We start from the raw sequence: 19,470 nt of genomic DNA on the forward strand, positions 1-19,470 counted from the left end.
TTCAGTTTTCACACATTTCTTTAGGCCTGGGAGGCCTGAGATTCGGGGTCTCTCTGCCTAATGGCTAAAACAGACCTGAGGATCCAAAACAATGTTCTGTTGCCTTTTCCTTTATCTCTTAAAAACCAACAACCTCAGCAGTGAGCAGCCTGCCTCAAATGAGACTGGCAGGGAGGCAGGAGGCATTAAAAAAACAAAACAAGACAGAAAAACTCCTGGCAGCTTTGAGATAGCAGTTTTTCTTGCAATCTACACCAAAGTCCAGGTCCAGTACACCCCATTATATATGCAGAACATCTGACATCTGTGTAACAGGCCTCAACCTCTGGCTGTTTGTTCTTATTTCCAAACTGGGGTGCACTTGATAAATGCGGGAGTCAGGAACCATCCCTCCTCATCAAGCATCTGTGGCTCAGTTCTCAGAGCCAGGCCAAACGAGTAATTATAGCTTCCCTCTGCGGTGTACAGGGCAGGAGGCTGATTTAATAAAGGAAGCCTGCTGTCTGTCTCCAGCCTGGCTCTGACTCATGGAACCAGGGAGTCCCAAACTCGCTACCCACAGAGGGTGGCGAGCAGCTGGGGGGTGGGCGGTGAGCACTGCAGGGCTCGCAAAGCCGAAAGCACCCCCTCCTCCCCCGAGAATGAGGAAACTCCCTGCTTGGCCTGGAGGAACCTGCAGCTGGAGCCAGAGGAAGTGAGGCTCAGACAGAGCAGCCACTGTTCCAGCAACTGCAGCCACCGCCGCACCCTTGAAAGGAGGCCCCTGCCGCCTGGAGATGTAAAATAAAATGGGTTAGTAATTTTCAAATTCAGAATTAATTGGGGGAAAAACCAGATTGCCTCTATGGAGGGATGGCTGCCTTTGTATGACAGACCCGTGGCTTTGGTTTCTTTTAGGGGGCCCAGGTCGATGGAGTCTGGAGTGATGAGCGCTGTGTCCTTTTGATCTCCCACTTTGACAGGGGAGGCAGCTAATTAGGTCTTTGCAGCCACAGTGGCAGTCTGGCCTGGGCGTGGCCTCAGCGACACTGAGGGTGACAGCCGGCTCTGGGGAGGATTGGATTCCACCCTGGTTGGGTCACGAGAGGTCATTTTATCCTTCCTCTGTCTCCAGCAGCTTCTTCCTCCTCCCCTGACCATCAGCCAGACGAGACAACTTGACCTCCTCCTCCAGGCCCTGGGGGCCCGGAGATTCCAGCCCCCACCCTTTCCCTTCTCGCTGAGTCACCCACCTCCCAGTCAGGTGATCCTCCCCTGGGCCCTTCCCAGAGCACCTTGACCTATATTCTGAACTCTCCATTCTGGCAGATTCTAATTGTCCAGAGAGAGCTGCGGCAGGGTGCCCGGGAGCTGCTGCTGGCAGCCCCGGGCAGTAGGAGGGGGTGTTCCTCCCTCTGAGAATGAGAACCACCGGCCAGGCCTGAAAAATGGAAAGTTTGGAGACTGGAGGTTGGAGGCTGTGTGCCTGGCGGGGGGAGGGAGGGTGTCGAGTTGAGTCAGCTGGGAAAGCTGACAGCCACTGGGAGACACTCGCTTCCTCTCCTCCTGCTCAGGGCTGGTGGCTCTGTGCCAGGCCCTGACTGAGTAGGCTGCTGGGGACAAGCAGGGCAGCAAAGGACAGAAGCCATCCCGGCTCCAAGGTTGAGTGGTACCGCTGCCCATGGGAAGAGGAAAGGTGAGAAACTCAGCAAATCTTGGGATAGACCCTAATGACTCATCTGGATAATCCCAGCCAAGAGAACTCTCCCCACACCCCCCGCCCCTAGCCACAAGGAACAAGTTCTTGTCCCAAAATGATCCACAAAATGGCCTCGACTTATTTTGTCTATGGGTTCTTTGTACAGTTGTGGCCTATGCAGTGTTTGTGTCCGCCGGATGTGAGGATAACGGGGGTTTGGGGGGGAAGGGGAATTCACAGGGAAGGGTTGGGACTCAAACTTAGGTCACTGTAGGCCTCATTCTCTAATGTGTCATTAGGGGGAGGAGGGGTTAATAAAACCACACTGCATACCTCAGGCATGAGCATTCGATCAGATGATACGTGTAAAAATATTCTATTAGTTATCTATAATTGTGTGTAACTATATGACATTCTTTTCTCTAGATTGTTCTATTACTCCCCACCTCCCATCTGAGAGGATCATTTTATTTGTTGAATGTCCCAGACATAGAAGAGCCTGCCTCTGGGTGTGTTCACAAATGTAAACAGAAAGCTATAGCTTCTGGCTACATTGTGGTCTATTGAGTCTAATGCCCAGCCCCACGTTGTATGTTTACACACCACCCACCAGTTAACTGTACATCATTTTATTCTTCCATCTCAAGAAGAGCTGTGCACGTATCATAATTTGGGTAAGAATCTGCAGATTGGAGCAAAGTCCATTTTTTAATCAGAATATAAATTTACGAAGTTATTGCCTGGTACACAGTAGGCTCTAGATAGCAGGGCAAGTGCAAGTGAGATGGATAGAAGGAAAGATGAAGGGAAGAAGGAAGGAAGGAGTGGAGGGAGGAAGGAAATTAGTAACTGTAGGAGCAGAACCGGGTTTACCAGGAAGCTAATTAGCCTTAAACTTCAGGACCCTTCATTTGCATGCATTCCAAAGCCTGATACTGGAATTTTAATTTGTCATTATGTATTCCTTTCCTAAGGAGGGCCCACAATATTCTAGACATTTCAGGCCCCCCACAAACCTGGATCTGCCCCTTTCCGGAGGACTCTGGGAGACCCAACCTTTGTCTTGTTTAAGATTCACAAGAAATGCAAGTGGTGTGTGTGGGGGGTGGCGTTTCCATGTTGTCACCTCTCTGGACTCTAGATCTGAAATTTGCAGGAAGATCCACATGTGGGCCAGGCAAGGACAACACAGTGAGGAGTGGGCTGTAGAAAGAAGGTGGAAGTCAGGAATGTGCAGAATTATTGGGCCTGTTCCCAGTGACTTCCGGAATCCACTCCAGTACCTCCAGGACTCTTCAGGGTCCAGGTTGGAATCTGGTTGCACAGCGTGGGGCAATGGAGAAACAGTGGCTTGCAGTCTGGAATTCTCTCACTAGTCTCTCACTCAATAGCTACGTGGCCTTGGCCAAGTTACTTAACTAACCTCTTTGGGCCTACATTTCTCTGCATTCAAGATAATGGTGGGTGAAGAGGGGTAAGATATAGCTCAAGCAGTAGAGCACATGCTTAGCATGCATGAAGTCCTGGGTTCAATTCCCAGTACCTCCTCCAAAATAAATAAATAAAACCCAATTACCTCCTCCCCATAAAAAAAAAAAAAAAAAGAAAAAAAATCATTAAAAAAAAAAGATAACAGTGGGTGATTTCAGAATGCTTTTCTTAAACTGCCTTGTTCAATGCCACTGTATTCCCACTGATGAGTACAATGTCTAATAATAATAAAAATAATGATTAGTATTATTTTATATTAACAGCAAAAATTTACATAGCTCCTATAGGTGAGGAGACTGAAGGACAGACCTGTTGTTACGTAAATTTCCCCAGGTTATCCGTCTGGTAAGTGGCACAGCAGTGATTCAAACCCAAGCAGTCTGGCTCCAGAGAACCCCCTTTTCAATCACTCTGCACTCTCAATAAATGTTTTTTTAACTACTTGGTTTTATTCTTTTAGAAGAGTTGTACACTTACAGAACAATTGAGCACAGTACAGAGAATTTGAAGAATGAACCAAATCAGCAAGTGAAGTTAAGTGTCCCTTGATTGAGACCATGGTTCATTACCCAGGGTGCAGGAAGGGAACTGATGGGCCCTCCAAGTGTCCAGCACTGTGTATAGGTTCCTCCACCTAATTCTCATCGCCGCCTTGTTAAGTAGGTAGCATTAACAGCAATTTGCTGGGAGGAAACTGAGGTTCAGAGAGGCTTAGGGAACTTGTCCTGGGTCACACAGCAGATGAAGGGTCAGGACTAGAAACTTACGATATGTCTGATCCTAAAGATCATGGTTGCCTCTCTGAAGATTTCATAAATATTATCAAAAGATATTTTGTCTTGTGTTCACTAACCTAACATTGGCCTCTAGTGCCTTAGAGTTTTAAAAATGCTTTGTATCCATTTTCATCTTCTGAACCTCACTACAGCCCAGTAAGGTAGTGATTAAGATTCCGTCTTACAGAAGAGTCTACTCAGGCTTAAAAAATTAAGATCCTATGATATAGAAAACAAACTATGGTTACCAAAGGGGAAAGCGGGGGAGAAAGGGATAAATTAGGAGTTTGGGATTAACAGATGCACACTACTATATATAAAACAGATAAACAACAAGGACCTACTGCATAGTACAGGGAACTATATTCAGTTTCTTGTAATAACCTATAATGGAAAAGAATCTGAAAATACATGTAATACATATGTATGTAAGTACATGTATAACTGAATTGCTTTGCTGTACATCTGAAACTAACATTGTAAATCAACCACGGTTCAATAAACAATTAAAAATAAAAGATCCTATGTTAAGTGTTGAGGCAGTGTCAGGGCTTAAACATGAATGTGTTGACTCTTCTCCCTTTTATTCAAGCATCCTTCCATTATAAACTACCTTGTTGCACGTTGACTCTTGCTAAGCCCACACAGAGGAAATACCTTGTTTGCTATGAGTCCCCAACGGGCTGCCCCTCTTCCCAGGGGTCGGCCAAGAAAATTTTTCCAAAATCAAAGCTGAGACATCATTTGAGTCCTTTCTTACACGTTTGGCATTTTATCTCTCAGTTCCCAAAGCACAGAGGGAGAGGGTTAACGGTGACATTTTCTTTTTCCCCCTGTACTTACCCAACCCAAAGGGGAGTTGGCCATTTTCAGCTTTGGAAGCTTGTTCCTGATTCTGATGGCCTGCCCAGAAACTGCATTACCAAGGTTGGAAACCCATTTCGTGATGGCAGCAAAGAAAGAAAGGATTTCCACTCTGCCCTCAGCTCTCAGGCCAATATAAGTATTCTTCTGAAGCAAGCAAATTATCTGTCATTTCCCCTTCCTTGACATCCCCTAGCTGGAGGCACCTAACTTGTTACCCCAGAGCAGAGCATATTCCTTTTTTGTTTTTCACTTGATCTTCTCAGTTCGAAAAAACTTTAAACCTACAGGAATGGTGCAAGGCTGATATAATGAACTCTCTTCTCTATACCTTCTAGATTAAGAAGGGCTTAATTAATTTTTTTTAAAAATCTCATTTAATGTAATTTTATTTCACTTTGAAATATTAATTTTATTGATTTTTGAGTAGGAATTACATTTCTTTGTTTCAAAATTCAAAAGGATATACAGTGAGACGTCTCTCCTAAACTTTGTCCCCCATTACCCAGTGTCCTTTTCTAGAAGAAGCCAATGATTCAGTTTATTATGTGCCTTTCCAGAGATATTTCATATGTATACAAGAAAATATAATTGTATGTATGTGTTCTTGTTTTGCCTTTTTTTCTCCAGGATAGCATAACTCTGTTGTTCCACATCTTGGTTTTCTCATTTGAAATCATCCTAATTCCATTTGTAAAGCATATTCTCATTTTTAAAAAATGATTTTATTATATTCCATTGTATGGGTGTTCCATAATTTGGTTAACCATGCTCCCAAGATGATCACTTAAGTTGTTTCCAAACTTTTGCCATTGCTGACAGAATTGCAATGAGTAACCTTGTACATATGTTATTCCTTAGGGTAGGTTGTAATAGAGACCAGAATCGAGGCTTTACTATGAAGTTATGTCCGAGGGGTTTCATAAATTCAGGTACATAGAAGGCGGATCATTCCTTGTCTCTGTTCTACACTCCTTTGATCTGGGGTCAGAAACTTAATCTTACAGCTCTAGGTCTTAAAGTTTTCACCAATGATACTGGTGGTCACAACAGCGATGAAAGAACTTTTCTGAAGAGGTTACTTTCTTGTGCTGAAATGGTCTGTTTCTCACTGTTCCCCTGTGCCCACCTCCGCTCAGCACATTGGCCAGTTAGTTCAATACAAATAGTACGTGTGTTGCCCATGAATCCAAACTCGTCTGGGGCCCATCAGCCAATTTGTGCTCTGACCCTGATGCCAGGTTGGAATGATTGAACCAGAAGTTCAGACTTCATGATGTTTGTATTTGGAAAATAAATCAAAGTTTCCCAAGTCTGCTGTTTGAAGAATTCAAAAAAGCGTAGTAAAAAGGTGTAAATACCAACAACAACAACAAAATGATAAACAGTTATTTCCCAGAGGATACCTAGAAGGCAGTGCCACAAAGTTAAATAGCCAGGAACTCCTCTGCTCCTTTTTCAAATTCCGTCTTATTACATGTGTTTACTAAAACACATTTCAGATAAAGAACTGACCTCCATCATTGTTAGCTCAGAGGAAAAGAAGAAAGGTTCATAATCTAGTAAAAGATGCAACTGCCACACTAAAAACACATGCACACCCCCCTCCACCACCGCCCCCCTGCCACCGTACCACAAGCCACACCCCACACCTTACATCTGGTGTGGTTACACTAGCATTTTGAAGAAAAGGAAAAAAAGAAGTCATCTCATTCAGCACCCTGCTTCCCAGATGGGCTACCCAACATCTAGATTTTTTTTTTTAAAGAAGACCGTACCTCATCCTTGAATATATTTAGGAAAGGAAATGTGTACATTTGTTCCACAAGATCCATACATACAAAGGAAAGAAGACATCAAAACTTCTGAGCACCCTTACAGCTTAAAATACATGGTCAGTCTCATCATCAAGAACTTCTGGAGGAGCGGGTATATCTCAGTGGTAGAGCACATGCTTAGCATGCATGAGGTCCTGGGTTCAATCCCCAGTACCTCTATTAGGGGGGATAAAGTTCTACTTTGCATCTGTTAACTATTGAAATAATTGTCACCCTGAGGCTTGGGCGTGATGCACAGTAAGTTCATTTATTTAACAAGCCTTTATTGAGTATCTACTGTGGACCAGGCGCTGCCACAGCACTGAGGATGTGGTGGACAGACAGAGATCTTACCCCACAGAGCTGTGTTCTAGTCGGGGCAGAGAGACAGTCAGCAACGGCAAAAGTGAGATACTGTGTATCCTATGATGCTGAGTAATCTGGAAACAAGCAAAGCAGGGAATGCAGTAGGGAGTGTGGGGAGGAGGGAGGAGGTTCACAATTTTAATTTAAGGTGATTAGGGAAGACCTCACTGAGAACGTAGCAGTTGAACGAAGTCCTGGAGGAGGGAAGGTGATATAATGGTGGCCCTTTAGGTAAAAAGGAAATAAAATCTTCTCCTTTGTGGTGTAGTGTAATGGTAAGCCCTTTTTATCAAATCTAAATGTTCTTTTCACCAACTAATCATGATCCCTAGAATTCTATTATTGGTAATACATAGGTTAAAATGCTAAAATAAAAAATATACAGTTATGAAATTTTGAAACCTTTTGGGTGAATTTGTTTATCTGATACTTCTGTACATTTCAGCGAGGCAGGGAGTAAGTTGCCTTGAACAAGGTATATATGGCGATAACAGATTTGGGGAAGTGCAGGGAGGAAGAATGTGGCACCAGGGCCTGAATTGCCACTGGGGGAGCAGGACTGAACGTTCCTTAAGAACTGCTCTCATTTTGCCTGCCCTGCCCACTCCCATGTTGCCCAGTCCCAAGGATGATCCTGAGGCTCTCAGCCAGTTCCTCCTAACCAAAGTGCTAAGAGAGGCACCCTGGGCTGCAGGAAACAGGCTGATGTGCGGCTTAATAATGCATCTCCCCAGGGGCCCGGCGTGTTTGGAGTTGCGCTGCAGATAGTTGTATAAAAGGGGACACACAGGAAAGCAGTTCTGAGACTTGTAGCTCTATTAGTCTATGGTTAATTTAACAGCTCTCAGAAAAAATAAACGAGTCAGGAAACTCTGAAAGTTTCCTCCTTAATTAGTGCAGGAAAGCAGCATTATTTATGATGACATTCACCCCATCTTTTGAAATGAGATTATTCCCTGTGTCTGCACCTTAGGTTTTACCTTTATGCCTATAAGTTCCATTCTCAAAAATGCTTCTATAGACAGAAGCTTTAGACCATGGGTCACAAACGCAGATACCTGCAGGGAACAGACAATGCTGGACACCAGCAGGTAGGGGCTGGTGGGGACTGAAACACTGGAGAGTGCCTGCCTCTTCCCACTCCTGGGAGTGTTATCAATTGGGAATCAGAGTTCAGTGTTGCTAGAATTTCTCATTTTTTCAACAGAAGCTGGAAAGCCAAATTTTTAGGCAAAAATCTTATGATTTTTTAAATGTTGGCAACTAATTCAAGATAGTTGGCTACACCGTGGAGACCAGTTTATGATCTCTGATATAAACAGATAATTTTGGCACATTATGGAACATGATAGTGAAAGTAGGCAGAGGAGGGACATCTGATCAACCTGCCAGTTTGAGAAGGTACATTTTTTAGGGAGATGACCCCTTTGCCAAGATTCTGTCTCATCTATTTATCCAGTTATCCTGGAAAAACTAGTAACTAGTTGTCCTGGTGGCACAGGAGAAAATGCTAAATAGAGAAGTCACAGGCCTGGGTCCTGTTGTGGGTTCTTTCACTGTGCCATGTTGAGTAGCTCTCTCAGCCCCTTGGGGTATAATTTCCTTATCTGAAGAATGAGGAGGTGGAATTAAAGGATTTTTTCAAAATGTCCTCCTCCAAGCCTTCGGAGATGCCTTTGATGGGTGGGGTAGGGCAGGGGATCCCAAAGCTCACAGAAAAGCAGTTCAGCCTTTGTTCTGTTTTCTCATTGGGACTTCTGCTTTTCTGGGTTTTAGATCTTGAGCTTCTGCCAAATATATATATATTTGGCAGAATATATATAAAAATATAAATATATATATTATATATATGTATTGTTTTTTAAAGAAAGAGTTTCCTTGTTTTCAAAAATGTCTCAAAATCATTGCATTTGTTTATCAGTATCAGTAAGATGTTATTAGTTGAGGTTTGCAAACTCTATGAAGCCGGCAGCTAATCTGAATGATAAGTCTTTTCTCCATTTGCCTACTACTGCTTGTCTGGTTACACCTGGCTGCCAATTACCACCTCAGGCATAAATCAAATCAACAAGTAGCCAACAGATATGATGGGAAGATTCTGACATATTATCTAGGTCAATAGCTTGTTTGGGGGGATTCAAGAAAATCTCTGTTTTGGTGAACAGATGTGATCTTTCTGTGATACTATATTGCTTATATATAATAAAGCCATATTTGCTACTCAATTAACTTTCTGGTTCACATGATTTGGTAAATTACATCAGCATTTCACAGTGATCTGCAGCTTCTGGGGGCTCTGCCACTCGAGCAAGTCTGGAAGTCTCTCAACTGACTTTTTAAAATTAGCTATAATTTATTGATAATGTTATAGGTACTGGTTTTATGTATATCATCTCTAAGCTTCAAATTATTTACACTGCAATGGAGACATTTTTATCTCTATTTTACTAATAAATAAAGAAACCAAGCCTAGGTGAGGATAAAGACGTACCTGGACCACACGGGATTCTAACCCATACCTGTCCCAGCTTTATTCTCAACCAAACAACTTTTAAGATTGAGTCTAGCCTTGAAAAGTTAGGAGGCAGGAGTTCTTCTGTTTGAAGCCTTGAGAAATTAGGAGGCAGGAGTTCTTCTGTTTTAAGCTGTCCTAGGATCAACTGCAAAACTGCTTTCAACTTGCAACTTTCCAGATCCTCTTACCTACTGATAACCCTTGAATGGCAGTTTTGTTAACTCATAGCTCTTCAAGTTTATTGCCCTGATCTTGATGAATAAGAGGGTCTCTGAATCTAAATAGTCCCTTCCATGGCCTGGACATCTTCAGTGGGAGATGAAAGAACTTTAGGTCTCGGGGTGGAAACAGACTTTTGGGGATGAATAATTGTATTTCTTCGTTTTATCTCTTGGCTGAGCTGAGTTTCTCCTGTTGCAAAGGAAATGACTTGCCCTGTTGGTTGACCTACCTATTGTTCTGGTCTAATGGATTCAGTTTCCCTACTGGACAGTTTTTTTGTTCAGCAATTTGCTGGGCACATAGTATATCCTAGGTCAATATTTTGAAATACTGTAACCACTGGATTTTTTTGGGGGGGGGTGCTGAAAAGTTCATTTACAAGATAGAAGGCCATCACTTTTGATTCATACACTGCAACACTTTCAGAAAATGTTTGTGAACATTATCAATAAGAAACAACAACAACGTGAGGCAGGCAGCATAGATGTTCTGATTCTCTTTTCTTTTTTTTCTTAAGTTTTTTTAGGGGGGGAGGTTTATTTATTTACTTTTTTAATGGAGGTACTGGGGAATGAACCCAGGACTTCATGCATTCTAAGCATGTGCTCTACCACTTAAGCTATACCCTTCCCACCCTGATTTTCTTTTACTAGGCAAGAAAACTTGCTGATCATTCATTCAGTTGGCAAATGGTAGGGCCTGGACTATAACTCAGATATTTCTACTTATAATCCTGCGTGTGCTCTGTTTTACTCTAGTCATCTGGCTTTTCTAACTGGAGGGAAAACCAATTGATTTTCAGCATGAGTCTAGCTTTTGTTAACAGTTCTGAAGGTGATTTTGAAAAATAAAGAAAAAAGTGTATTAATTGCATGGCTTGAGAAAAATATCAGTAATCCTTGTTTTTCCTTAAATAAAAAAGTAGAGGTCCCAATTATACATAAGGCTTGCCATAACAAAAAGTATGGATAAGTGGTTCTGAGCCCACCACTACTAGGAAGGAAGTGGATGGAACTGGGGACATGTTCCTCTTCCGGGAACATTGTTTTTTGTTTGCTTTGCAGCTCAAGTGATTGATTGATTGATTGATTGCCTCTGACTTCTATAGCTAAATAAAAGAGTTTGTTGATGTCTTTCTCTCATGGAGAAGAGAGAAGTGTGCTGGAACTTTCCCCTTTTAGTTTGAGGTTTTCAGAGCAGGTACTAACAGATGAACCTAGGTTAACGGGATGCCTTTTCTCTTTCCTGAGAGGTTAATCTTTCATCTGGTTTGTGCACCTTTGTGATAACTAGACAGGTATTTAGATACCACAAGAGCAGTCTGAAGTACACTTGGGTTGCCCTAGACAGAGATGACACAGGAATGACCTACCTAGAGGGTAAGAACATGGTAGTTGGGTAATTATTCAGTTCCATGTCACTTAGAGCCATACTTTCTACCTTAGTTGTACAAGCAATTATACAAAGAACTCTTAAAACATACTGATGCCTGAGACCCATCACCCCAAGGTTGGGGCAGGGGCTAAACAAAGGTAATTTTTAAATTTCCCAGGTGATTCTAACATGCCATAAGGTTTGAGAATCTCTGGTCGAGGCTTCCAGTCTCTTGCTCAAAACCAGGTGGGATAACCCCAAAGGACAGCAGTTCTTTCTGCCAGAACATTACAGGTATATTGGGCGAATGGTTCATTCAGTGTAAAATACACATTTCTTGAGCACCTGTGTTCTAGGTGCTGAGAGTTCTTCCAGGAACAAGACTGAGCCTGCCTCTGCCTCCAGATGCTGGCTTTCTCGTGGGCGGAGACAAACACACACACAGGTCTGTGGTGTTTAGATGGAAACAAACTGAGTGATTAGAGGTCAAGGAAGGCCTCTGTGAGGAGCCAACTTTGCAAGACCTGAAGGAGCAGCTGTACCTCGAGCCAAGGATAAGGCAGAGGGAACCGAGGGTGACAAAGTCCCGAAACAAGGAGAGTGGTATGTTTGAGGAACAGAAAAGACTGCAGTCACTTTCATTTATCTAGAAAGAGGAGTGGCCATAGCGAGCAAGCTCCAACCTGACATTTGTTATAGTTTTCACAAATCACTGTGTTCTTGCCAAATAGAACACACTTTGCGAAGGGAACACAAAGAGAAGTGTCCTCCGGGAGCCACGATACTGTGTGCTGGACAAAGAGGGCTCCACGCTATTAGCCCAAAATTGCTGACTATGAGAAAAAGTTAGGCAGTCCTCCATGAACTTAGATAAACCCTGAAAAGGGGAAAATTCAACTACGTATTTGATATTCAGAAAATTTGGCCTAATTCTTTAGTCTTTATATTAAAATTTTTTTTTACATTGTAAAATGATTATAAATCAATAAAAAATGTTTAAAAAATAAAAAAAAAATGATGTCGAACTTGAAAAATAAAGATTTTGGGGGGTGGCAGTGAGGTAATTATGGTTATTTATTTATTTATGGAGGTGCTGGGGATCGAACCCAGGACCTTGTGCATGCTAAGCAGAAACTCTTTAGTCTTTTATCTTGTTGCTAACCATTACTCTGCTAGCCTCACTTTGGAAGACACTCAGTTCTCTGATATACTATTTTTGAGGTCTCTACCCAACCAAACTTTCTGGAAGGTGGAATATTTGTCAAATATCTATCATATTGGAGAAATCAAATGTGTGCCTGTAGGAGACCTAATTTTTTTCTTTTTTTTATAATTGAAGTATAGTTGATTTGCAATGTTGTATTAGTGAGACCTAATTTCTATGAATTTCTTGCTTTAAGAAGCATTGACTAAACTCCTTTCCTTCTTTTCACACAAGACTTCTACTTAAATTATACAAGATCACTAGCTGCTTAACATCTAATGGTAACCAGAGAAAAAAAGCCTCACTGATTTATTTTCAGCAAAACTTTCTAAGGCCTCTCTGCTCTTAAATTAAAAAAAAAAAATTATTTTCAATCACATAACCTGGAATTAATTTTCCTGGTTGGCATATTGTTACTCATCCACTATAAAACAAACCACGGAGTTCAGCACAAAGAAAACAATTATAGTTAATATGCATCCTTAACCGGAATGCCCAAGAATTCCAATAACTCCCAAATACTTTTACATAGGAGATGGTATGGTGCCCTGGTAAAATGAGTGCTTCAAAAGATGATCTTAATAAGAATGATAGCCCTTCTTAAGAAATCCATAGGAGGCAAGAAAAAACTCACTCAGTTATTAAAAAAAAAAACAGAACAAAAACCAAAGATTGCTGTAATTGTTAAAGGATTTGTTTTATTCCTAACAATAATATGTGAGTTTTATAAGCTCTTTCCAAGACAGAAAAAGAAGTGTGAAACCTGGCCAATGGGATCATGGAAAGATGGTGACCAAATTACAGTCATGGCTATAACCAATGAACTTAATGGTGAAAAACAAGTCAAGAAATATTCGGAGAAAACCTAGTGCAATTTTCTCTTTTTTTGAAGCTTAAACAAGATGGATTTAAATTGCACCAGGATGGATTTCTTCTTGAAATAAGATGCCCATAATGCCTATAAAACAAGCCAGTTGATTAGAAAAATACACGTCTACAGTTTCCGTTAGTCCTTTGGCTCTGTGGTATAAGGCATATGTGTTTTTTAAGCACACCAATTACAGTACCCGTAAATGAAAGTTTAGTATTAATAAATGAATAAAAATAATTAATTAGTGGGTATTTATTTCCTTCACAAAATTTGCCATGAGGCGAAAAGGACCACGCCTATCTTTTTCATTATTGTATTCCTAGCCCCTAGCATGGTACCTGACACTTCACAGATGACCTTTAAATATTTATTGAATGAATGAATTTCTTAAATAGCAGCTGCATGTCATACATTTCATCCCTCCCAACATGATTTAGATGTACTTCTCCAGGAGCACTTATATTACCCAAAGAGCAGCAGATGGACAAAGAGAGGGAATAAGAGGCTCAGGGATGTCTTATCAAGGAAAACAGCAAAACCTCTTTTCTCCTGACGACCTTTTTAAGATGAGGACAAGCAACTGTTTATAAAAGCAAAACAGTGGATGATTTGAACTGTCAAGTAGGATCATGTTTTGAAGTATATTCCTACCTAAAAGCAGGAGATAAAATACATACAACTTACAGACTCTAAGATCTGTCCCTGATTACGTAGGCCTAAGAGTAAGAGTCTGAAGGATGGACGCCTGGCTGAGCACATCCTTTGGATGTTGTTGTTACCAGCAGCCTTGAGATTTGAAAACAATGTTGAACAGGCTTTGAGTTGATCTTTAAGGTGCTCTGAACTACTGCCGAAAGCCTGCCTGGCCCTCTTTTCTATCTGCTTAAACAAGAGCCTGAAAAGGAAGGCTAAAGAGCTTTCTAGTGATATCCTTACCCTTGTTCTAAAAAGAGCCTATGTTCTCCACTGAATTAAGGAAATTTCACAATTCCCAGGGGCTAATGTGTTGTTAGCTTTTACTCACTACTGAACCAACTCACATTCCTTTCAGATTTTTAGAGTGGAAAAGTCTCTGAGCTCTTCAAGCTGCTATTCATTATTGCAGAAGGATGAAAATCATGTTATATTCCATAATATAATGGGACATAAAACATTTAAATTATGAATCTATGTGAAATGTGTAAAAAATTTAAAAAGCATACCTTAACATTTATAAGTACTTATCGTTGGTCTGTGAAAGAACATCTTCTTTAGTGCCTCAGCCTGTCAATGAATGTCAATAAAGATGAGTGAAAGATACTTCATACACACACATTTGCTCAGTATCTATTATTAATAATTTATTATTATTTATATGGGAATAATAATTCCTTCTTCTGTAGCCAACACAGCTCCCAGCCTGGTACACATGCATGGTGAGGTTGCCACTCCAACAATCTTCAGATTAAAAACAGAATTTGCTGCTTATTTAATTTGATAAATATAATTAAAATATATCTGTTCCGTTTGTCTCAACATGTGTTCATATATATATGTATGTGTACATGTATGTATAAATATATGGATTAATGAATGTAATACTATGACAAAATTGGAAGTTGCTGATTCGGCATTACTTTTTAAAAAATAGCTTTATTGAAATGGAATTTACTTACCATAAAATTCACACTTCAGTGGTACTTTGTATATCCACAGAGTTGTACAAACAGCAGCACAATCTAATTATAGAACATTTTCATCAACCCCCAAAAGTACCTATTAGCAATCACGCTCCATTTTTCATCTCCTTCCCTCCAACCCACCTTAGGCAACCACTAATCCACTTTGTGTCTGTCTAGATTTACTTAATCTGGACATTTCATATAAGTGGAATCATATATGTGGCCTTTTACATCTGGCTTGTATCATTCTGCATAATGTTTTCAAGGTTCATCCATGTTGTAGCATGAATCAGTACTCAGTACTTTTTATGGCTGAGTAATTTTCCATGGTGTAGATACACCACTTCCGTTCATCCATTCATCAGTTGATGTTAATTTGGGTTGTTTCCACTTTGGGACTATTATGAATAATGCTGCTGTGAACACTTGTGTGGAAGTTTTTGTGTGGACATATGTTTTCATTTCTTTGGGGTTTCTGGGTCATGTAATAACTATGTTTAACTTTTTGGAGAACTGTGTTCCAAAGTGGCTGAACAATTTTACATTCCCACCAGCAATGTATGAGGGTTCTGATTTTTCCACATCCTCATCAACACGTGTTATTGCCTGTCCTTTTTATTATAGCCATTTTAATGGATGTGAAGTGGTATCTCATTGTGGTTTTGATTTGCATTTATTTAATAACTAATGATTATTAGAGTGCACTTTTCCATGTGCATATTGGCCGTTATTTATCTTCACTGGAGAAATGTCTATTCAAAAATATTTTGCATGTTTTAAAATTGGATTATTTGTCTTTTTATTGTTGAGTTGTAAGAGTTCTTTATACATTCTGGATACTAGACCCTTATCAGATGTATGATTTGCAAATGTTTTCTGTCATTCTGTCTTTTTTTGCACTTCCTTAATGGTGTCCTTTGAAGCACAAAGGTTTTCTATTGTGATATTCAGTTTATCTAATTTTTTTGGTTGCTTGTGCAAATGTCTTTAATTTTAATGAAGTCCAGTTTATATTTTCTTTTGCTGCTTATGCTTTTGGTGTCGTATATAAGAAACCATTGCCTAACTCAGTCTCCTGAAGATTTACTATGTTTTCTTCTTAGAGTTTTATAGTTTTATCTCTTACATTTAGGTCTATAATCCCTTTTCATTTATTTTTCGTATTTGATGTGAGGTAGGGATCCAACTTCATTCTCTAGCATTTGTATATCCGTTGTCTTTCTCAATTTAAATGTTTTCGCACTCTTGTTAAAAAATCAATTGACTATAAATGTAAAGGTTAATTTCTGAATTCTCAGTTCTAGTCCATTGATCTATATGTCTATCTTTATGTCAGTACCACCCTGTCCAGTTACTGTAATGTTGTAGTCAGTTTTGAAATCAGGAAGTGTAAGTTCTCCAGCTTTCTTCTTTTTCAAAGTTGTTTTGACTGTTCTGTGGGTATCACTTCTGTGTCTCACTAAAGTAGGGTCTAATCCTTAGTTTTGCAGCTTTAGGATCTTGATTGTATTAGTTGCCCCTCAAAGTGAACAGTACCAGAGCATTACTTCATACTCCTCAAACCTGCAAGAAAATACCAAGTTTGATATGCATTTTGAGATATTCTTCTTTTTTGGTAACCTCAACCAAAACACCTATACAGGGAGTTTCCCTTTATAAATTAATAAAAATCTGCTTGATAAACATGGAATTGGAAACTAAGGCTGAAGGGAGGGATATAGTATAATGGTTAAGGGATATAGGCTTTACACCGTGGAAAACAGTAAGGAGATTCCTTTAAAAACTAAAAATAGAGTTACCATGTAATTTAGCAATCCCACTCCTGGGCATATATCTGGAGAAAACTCTAAATCAAAAAGATATATGCACCCCAATGTTCATAGCAGCACTATTTACAATTGCCAAATATGGAAGTAACTTAAGTGTCCATTACAGATGATTGGATAAAGAGGCTGTGGTATATGTATGCGCATAAATATATGTGTGTGAGTGTGTGCATGTCTGCATGTGTGTGTGTGTGTGTGTGTGTGTGTGTGTGTGTGTGTGTGTGTGTAATGGAATACTCCTCAGCCATTAAAAAAAAAAAAAAAACCAACAATGAAATAATGCCATTTACAGCAACACTGATGGACCTGGAAATCATTATACTAAGTGAAGTCAGTCAGAAAGAGAAAAAAAAAAATCATATGATATCATTTATATCATTATATATTCCACATATCATTTATACGTGGAATCTAAAAAGAAATGACCCAAATGTACTTATTTATAAAACAGAAACAGACCCACACACATAGAAAAAAAAGTTGCCAAAACGGAAAGGGGAGTGGGAAGGGGTAAGTTAGGAGTTTGGGATTAGCAGAAACAAGCTACTATATACAGAATAGATAAACAACGAGGTCCTACTGTTGAGCACAGGGGACTATATTCAATAGCTTATAATAACCTATAATGAAAAAGAATATGAAAAAGAATACATATATGTATAACTGAATCACTATGCTGTACACCACCAACATTGAAAATCAACTATACTTCAATTAAAAAAAAAAAAAGAGTGACAGTCTTCAGGACCAATTCGTGCTAAGTTTGAATCCTATCTCTACTGCTCAATGATTATGTAGTCAGGGCAAGATTTTAAGCCCTCTCCATCTGTAAAATGGGGGAAATAATCCCTTTCTCATAGAGTCATTATGTAGATAAAATAAAATAAAAAATCCTTAACACAGTGCCCGGGACCTCATAGATTTCAGTAAATGTTACCCTACTGAGTACATGTGTAGAACGCATCATTTGGGGTGTGGAGAACTGCTCTCCGTTGTAGCACAGGCTTCCTAGTGACTTGAGTCGTTGTGTCTGCAGATATGGGGTCTTTTTGGTTTGAAAGGCATTGGGTAGGAATGGAGTCACTTTTACTCTGGAGTGGGATAGAGGGACCCGGAGAGCCTTGCTACCATCTGGCTCTGGGCATTCCATTGCCTGATGGAACTAATAGGCCAGTGTTGCCAGATTTTGATGTTGTTAATGATATTGATTCTTGTTAACTTAAATTGCAATTTAATGTAGCCTCTAAATTCTGGGATTCAGAGCCATCCTTTGCAACAGCTTTTCCAGAGCACACATATCCAGAAACCTCAGTTACCAAGAATGCTACTGAGATTTAAGAAATAAGTGAAAACCAGTCATTGAGCAGTCAAAATAGATGTCACAGAAACTTGTGTGTGAGTTCTCAGAGGAGAACCCACAGAAAATCTTTACTCAAAATTGAAAGTCTAAACTAATAGAAGAACCTGTGTCTAAGTTCATAGTAGAATACAAGCATCGAGAAAAAAAAACAAAACAAAAACAGGAAAGATAGTTGTTAGGTAGAAAAATGGAGAAGTGTCAGCCTAGTAGTGAAAAGGAAACACCAAAAACAAACAAACAAACCAGATATAAGTTTATAAAGTAATCATAAAAACAGCATTCTAGAGGTCCTTTATTATAGGGACAAATAAATCTACATAATTTTGAGGGCATTCATTGGGCATACTAGAATGCAATGTTTATATTAATAAGGATGCTCCTTAATCACCAAGAGTTGAGTAATTTTCAAAGGGCTGTGTGCAAGAAAACGTCAGTTTCTTGAGGAGAAAAGTTCTGTAAAGTAGGTAAAGTTTTCATTTAAATGGAATATCTTATTCTCCCAGTGATGCCAGATAAATGAGATGTTACTGGCCTTAAATCCGACTCAACAGGTTGAATTTGCAAACTAAAGCAGTATTCAAATAAGTAGTGTAAGGAGCTCAGAGATGGACTGTTTCCGTGCATTCTTATCCTAGCGTGTGGTTGTTATTAAGTATCCTTGAGGGGAATCGAAACTGTAATTGTAACTTTCTCAGCAGGATTTTCTCCCAGCCTCTTCAGTATCTCAGCTAAGCTGAGTTGTGTTGATCAACTGGGGAAAGCTTTAGCGGGGAATATAAAGGATGAAATTACTTGGCAAGTAGCACTCTATATACCGCAGCCATTCCTTTCTGGCCAGGCATAAACAAGCAGTGACATTGCTCTGTATTTCTTTGTAGAGACTGAAATTCACAAGATTTCTGTCAACTGAACGTTGAATGCTAAATATGACCCTCACTGGATTTGAAACACTAAACAGTTTCGAACAAACATATGGTAGGCTGACTGAAGTTCTAACATTCCATTATTTTGTCTTCTCTCATTCTAATATGGATGGTAAAGTTTTAATCAGGTATTAAAACTAGCTCAGGCCCTGAAAGAGAGACCCATAGAATTTTAGAGCCGGGATGCTTTTCCAAAGTGTGTCCGGCCTCTTCATTTTTTACAGAAGGGAAAACCGAGGCCCTGGGACACGTTTTAATTTAATGTAGGTCATTCAGTTAATTAGTGACCGAGCTAGAGGGAACCCAGGAGTCCCCACGCCTGGGCCAGTGGTTTTCTACCATAATACCCTCCCTACTCCTGGTCCAGTGTCACCATCTCTCTCTTTTTCTTCCTTCCTTTTTTTTTTTTTTTTTTCCTTGGTTTGGCCTTTCTTTCCCTTTATAGTTGTGCAATTTAGAGCGTGGGCCTGAATATCGGGAAGACCAGTGTCAGTCCCAGCTCCCCACCACTTGAGGTGCGCG

The 19,470-nt window shown here is 40.1% G+C and overlaps 1 protein-coding gene across 10 annotated transcripts in view; it reads left to right on the forward strand.

The window, feature by feature from the left end:
- CHD9 (chromodomain helicase DNA binding protein 9) overlaps positions 1-19,470 on the forward strand; it is a 208,659-nt gene that overhangs the window by 26,636 nt on the left and 162,553 nt on the right. The gene's annotated exons all lie outside the window — the stretch shown is intronic.

Source organism: Camelus ferus, chromosome 9, assembly GCF_009834535.1.
Source record: "Camelus ferus isolate YT-003-E chromosome 9, BCGSAC_Cfer_1.0, whole genome shotgun sequence".
NCBI lineage: Eukaryota > Metazoa > Chordata > Mammalia > Artiodactyla > Camelidae > Camelus > Camelus ferus.